The following is a 6,572-nucleotide window of genomic DNA, read 5'->3' as shown; positions in this document are numbered from 1 at the left end:
GGATTACAACCCGCGTGCAAGCTATTAAAAGGTTTTTTTTCTAGGTACAAATTTAAGGATTCAATATCTAGCTGGAACCAACTCAGCCGCAGACCAACATTAATTTTCTCCTAACAACATCAGCAGATCATCAAGAGTAAAAGTTATGGGAATTACTAAAATGGTCATCACCAAAGGAAGAATGCTTTGATTTTAAACCATAAAAAAGAAACGAATCTGGAGATTTTGTATGTGAATCTTCAGTTAAAGCTAACATGGTTAAAATAGTCTTAGCCGCCGTGGGCAGCAGGACACAAGGTACCTTAAAATCCGAAGACGGCGACGGCAGAGAAAACGTCACTGAAAAAGTGAATTCGCGTTCTTTCAGTCTTCATCGCGGTTACTCCAAGTCACTCTGACTTTGTGAAATGTAGGCGAACCCTCCCAAGAACCATATCCAAGTTCAGAAAGAGGGAGGAAATTTCGTCGTCGCTTGTGTACTTCCTTTGTACAACGTGAAATTAGACATTTTCACGTCGCAGTCGTGCAGTGACGGTAAAGACATGTACAAAAAAGCGTGATCACGTTCAAAATTGTTGTTTACGTTATTAAACCTATTGCTTTTGTGACGTTCTCGTTGCCGTCGCCGTGGTCGGATCTTAAGGTCCCTACTGTATCAGAATATGCTAGAGTATCCCCTGAGAGGTGCTCTTACTAGTCTTTCTCTCCTTTCCCTCTCTTCTTTTCTTTCTTCCTTTTTCCTCTCCTAAAAAAATAAAAATATGGCAGGTAAGAAACTTATCATTGTGAAATCATGGATGACAAGTTGCTCTTAAAGTCTTCGCTTGTGCGAAATTAAAGCGTTAATTAATTATTCACATTTATCTCAGGACCAAGATGCCATTCACGTTATAGATGCTGCCAGAAACTCATATGAGTTTCTGATGCTGCATAATACGGCAATTACTTTGAAACCGAGACGCGGCAAAAAAGCGAAGGACCGTGGTTGACTCTGATGACGTAACTTGCTACCGAAGTGCCAGGCTCTCGGTTCTCCGCAGTTCCCACGCGGTTTTGGCGCTTTTTTTATCCGTTTTCCTCACTCTAAAATGAGAGTTTAAAAAATTAACGACAATACATACCCTTGCTTTTTTCCTTCTCTTTATGTTTTTTTCTCTTTTTCTGGATCTCTCTTCTTCGTTCACTATCCCCTCCTGTGAATGAACGTTTCCATCCATAAAATTACGGAGTTCAAGGTTGCTGGCGCTAGCCAATGTGTATACAACACTTTAATAGGAGTTCATTACTTTTAGGAAGCCAGTTACCCTATTATTCGAAATACTAGCAGCAGACCTATTTTTCAGTGCGACTACTCGACCCGAGCATTTGGAAGAACTTATCCAATCACAAGGTTTTTTTAAAAAAAAAAAAAAGAAAAGATTTTTAAGTTTTTTTTTTTTTGCAAACGGGCCAATTGCTTTCAAGGTTAAACTATGCAACGTGATCTCTCAGGAAATAACCCTGAAATTCGTGAGTGATATTGGTCCGTTCATTTGCGTTCTTTCGCTTGCAGCCCACTGCTCGAAAATTGCCTTGCGGATCAATTCTGAGAAATTTCGAAAATTATTGCACGTGCACTTCAAGCCTAAATAAGATGCAGTGATTGTTGCTATTCAATTAACGGTGCTTTCAAACCCATTTTTTGGGCATGAATAATCCCCTCCTACAGAGCGTTTTCACTCACGTGTCCAGGATCTATGCAAATCTATTGAAACGAAAGAAAGCGTTTGCAAGAAAAGAATTCAACTCCCACAGGATTGTCTTGGTACACCAACATGGCTGTCATTTCATTGTTTTAGAACACCGAATACGCCCGCCGCGACGTCAGCATATACTATATTGATGTAAAATTGACCATCCACCAACGCACTTCTCATGAACTTAAGTCAATCTGATACAATTATAAAACTTGATGATTGAGAAAGTACATACCTCCATCATTTTAGCCTTCTTCAATTTCTTCATTTGCTTCCTTCGTGCCTTCCTCCTCTTCTTTCTCTCTTCTTTTCCTATACGGTGATATAACGCACAAAAAATTTTCGGCATTTACTATGTTTCTTTTTTTCTTAGAAGCTTTCGTTTAGTTGTCACAAACATTTGAAAACTAAAGGAAGCAGAATATAATAGTTGCGATAAAGTTTGAAGAAGGGCGAGTTCAAATTTTTAAAGATCAGTGACTCTTTCGCTGCCATCGCCGCTTGAGCAGAAACTTATGTTCATAAGTTAAAGTTTTCCAGTGTCATTTTTTTTTACCATCATCTACTGTTTTCTATGCTTTGTCACTTATTTGAAATATATTTCAGATCCCGGCCAAACAGCTTGGTTTTGAAATAAAATAATACGGGGAACAGTGACCTCTCGCCGCAAATATGATTCTTTCAAAATCTACAAAGCGACGGCATTCCTGACCTGTCGGTGCTAAACTGAGTACCCTTACTTACAACACGGCAGGAATCATAAACAGGTACTGAAAAACTGAGCGGAAGGTAAACAATTCCTACAGATTAAAGACATACCCGTAAATGTAATCTCTTGTGTGGCGTCCATGATGTTGATCTAACTGGGCAACTTTTAGCTGAAGCTTCTGTTTATATGACGGAAATATTTCTTTTAATGAACCGTTAACCAATCAAAAGTTGGTACAAAAACCGCCGTGAAACACAAATAAAACGCCTTTGAAAAAAAGGCGAAGATTACGTAATGTTTCGCACTAAGAATGAAAAATTTGGGGCTTTACACTGTAAAGTTTTACAATAAGCAGGGGCACCCAGCGAAGAATATAGTTCAAAACAACTTAAACATAGCATTGTTAAACGTATTTTAGTATTCAAACGGTAGATATAGGCATATTTTTATCCCCTATAAAAAATTTCCTTCTGTTCGGATTTCCTAGCTGAAAGTCTAGTGATCCGAAAATTATACGCATCAAAACTTACTTTTTCGAAAATTTCAGCCAGAAAAAAAGGCTCCCGAAAATTCTAGGTGACCTTTTTAGGGTAAAAATCCGTTACATTGTAAAAATGGTTAATTATACCATTTTTAGATGTTCGAAAATCCTAGGAGAGCCAAGCAAGCAAGAAATTTTACGAAGTATTTTAAAACGACTTACAATCGGCAATCACGCAACACAACAAAAGAATCTTTTCTGTCACCCACTTAACGTTTGATTGACACACTTGAATCACTGCAGAAGTGTTAAAGTAAACAAGTCCGATTTACCACAGTAAATTTTTCTACCTTTTTTTAAACCATAGTTAAGACTTTTTACTATACTAAACTCTCAAGTGTTACCTCAGTGCAATTCACAATAAAGGCCTGATTACATGAGCCGGGGAAGCAATGCGCATGAACAGTGTGTTACCCGCTGTCCTTCCTGTTTCTTTCTTGGTTTCTCACAATACTGGGATCCCAGTTAACTGGGCTGGCTAGGTTATCATACAATCGCAAGGCTGATTTTTGTTGCGTTTAATTAAGGTGCCGGGATCTCTGCAAAGTGAGCCAGCCCCGGCTCATAAAATCAGACCCTCAGTTCTATAGTCAGATTTTACGGTCACCCCTTGACCTGACTTTGATTTTTCAAAGCCTCCGAGCACACACACAATATTTCACCCCTCCTCTCAACATATTTCATACCCCCTTCTCTATATTAAATGAACTTTTGGCGTTATTATGTTCTCTTCATGTAAATATTATCAAAAATAAGCGAAAAATAATCCTAAACAGAAAGTCTAACGACGTTTAAAAGAGTTCAAGTATGTTTTCGACTATTGATAAGAGTTTTCACAACCACCAGTTCATTTCAACACACTGTAACTATACTATCCCTTGATAACCAAATTAGCACTTGTACAACTAACTCACTGCAACACGTAAAGTCACTTTTACCTCCCAAAATAATTATTTTTTGTTACTTCATATTAAATTCTACGAGAATCGTTAAGACAATGGTTTCACTGATTCACAAACTACAGCCATTATCTTACCAGTTCAAGTCCAATATAACCCCACGCCTTCCACTTTACGTATCTCAACTAACTCCTAAAATGTACAACGCTACTTCACTACTTACACATCCCTAATACACATAAAAAAATTCAAACACGCGTAGTACATCGACGCCCAAATATACGCTCCCACAGCGACTTGTTATTTCTAAAGAATGAATTGCTGTGGCGGATCCCCTAAGGGGTAAGCACTAACCTGGGGTTAAATTTTAACCCGACTTTCTTTTTCTTGTTATCAAAAGCACTTTCTCGGGCTTCTTTTTCTTTTTTAGCCTGTGAACCTCGCGATTTTTCCACCCTTTCCCCAAACAGAGAGCCTGTTCATAGGCTATTTCGTTTCATCAAAAGCTCTCTTGGATAATTTTCTCTCTTCTTTTTAGAGTATCCAATCATCAAATTGTAGGCAAAAAGAATGAAACTGAATTTGAATTTTAAGCTCTAGTATCTGAGTTCAAAGTTGGCACTAACCCAGGGTTATCTTAACCCAGCTTCGAACAACCCGGCCCAGGGATATTCAATATATTTAGGCTATAAGAGAGAAGTAATTTGCGACAAAAATGTCACGGCAACAGTCCTTTCTGAACCATTGGGCCCCCCAATTAAAAATTCCTGGATCCGCCCCTGAATAGGCAACTTTCGATGTATTAGAATTCAGCATGATAGCGAGTCTTAGAGGACACAAATAAAAAAAAATGAAGAATAAACATGTTCATGTTTATTAATTTTTCTTGCATGTGTGCTTTAAGACTCGAAATATATCGAAAGTGATCTATTGAAAGAGCAGGTCTTTAAGAACCTAATGGCCAGTTACGTTTTTTTTCTCGAGAATCTCAGTTGAGACACTGATTGAGAGTCGAGGGAAACAAAATTAACAGTGCCCAGAGAGACCAGTCTTTAAGTGATTTGTTATGTACCGCAAATCCTCTATTAAGCCCCCCCCCCTCTCAAATAAGCCCCCCCTCTCCCCCCATCCTTATTCTTCACAAAAAAATAACGATTAACGTGGACTGATCAGTTATGGTTTATTCAGGCTGGAAGTTCAGATTGGTTTTGGTCTTCGGCCGCATGACCTCTAACTTCATATGAAGCGGAAAGCACATTTTTGAAGAATAAGAATTTTGTTTTTGTTGGTTTTAGGCTCCAACAAGTGAATTAAATACTTTTGACAGTGACTTTAATTGTACAAAACGTAAGTCTACTCTCTCTGTTACTACGGTATTTTTGCTACAGGTGATGCGTTTCGCTAAATTAAATAAGCCCCCCTTCTCTTTTAAGCCCCCCTCTCAAAAGTACTTGAAAAAAAATAAGCCCCCCGGGGGGCTTAATAGAGGATTAACGGTGGCTGGAAATTCATTAAACTTCATTGTAACCGCGGCTATCGCTGTAAAATCCAAGTAGTGGTCTATTATCAATGCTGCGTTCTGATTGGTTGAGCTATGTTATAGCCTACTAGTAGCGAAAAGCGCGCGCTTTTTGGCGGCAAAAAAGGATTTAAGGCTAGCTTTAACTAGCTAAAATTTTTTTATTCTCGATATTTTGACCAACTAGTTGGATTTTACTAAAACAATTATTCCTCTTGCCCTCATGGCCTCTGAGTCAATAGCCCATTCGGTCTTCGGCCTCATGGACTATTGACTCAGAGCCCATTCGGGCAGCTGCTCGGAGGATAAGTCACCAATGGTGTCTAACCCTGACCCCAAACAAAACTGAAACAATTGAAAGAATGACATGTCCCCGGGGAGGGGGGGGGGTACTCGATATATCCTTGGGTGGGGAGGCGCAGCCCGGCCCCTCCCTAATACCCTGACCTGTTTAAGACAAAAATCGCTGATTTTCCTACTCTGTTTAGGACAGAATTTCGACTTTTGATACCCTGTTTAAGACACTTAACCCGAAACCATACCCTGTGTAAGACAATAGTAAATATCGAAACTCTTTCTTATTTAATCCATTGGCAATCCCAAAACTATTTACCGCTTGATCAACAGAGTCACGAAGAGCGCTTTATCGTCCAAGAAAAGATACCCTGTTTAAGACAAAAATCCCAAAAAAAACATACCCTGGCTGGCCGCACGTCCATATTAAGCGCTTATGAGGGAGTACCCCCCCCCCCCCGGCCCCGGGGACATGTCATTGATTTCTGCGACAAATCAGGAGAGACGTTACGAGCAGCTCCTACACAACTGTTCGCGGGAAACTTTCTTAATATGTTGTTTTATTATTTCATTCGATCACCAAAAAGACCACGTAAATAGACTGAACATGGGCTTTTTAAGTGTTCCAAAGGCATACTTCACAACAAGAATATCACCAAACATCGATCGTTTCAAAGTCTATTTTGAGCAAAAATGAAAAGACCGAGAGGAATTTTCCAATTTTTTGATTAAAATCATGGATTCACTCCTTTGCAAGAAAATCCAAAATGGGGACTTTTTAAAAACGATATCTTTTTTTACAATAACTGTGCGAATCTTCGCACGCTGATTGGTCGAGAGCTATGGTCCATGAGAGAAAAGACCATGGAAATGA

The sequence above is a fragment of the Porites lutea genome, chromosome 14 (genome assembly GCF_958299795.1).
Source record: "Porites lutea chromosome 14, jaPorLute2.1, whole genome shotgun sequence".
NCBI classification, from domain to species: domain Eukaryota; kingdom Metazoa; phylum Cnidaria; class Anthozoa; order Scleractinia; family Poritidae; genus Porites; species Porites lutea.
This window is presented reverse-complemented; position numbering follows the sequence as displayed.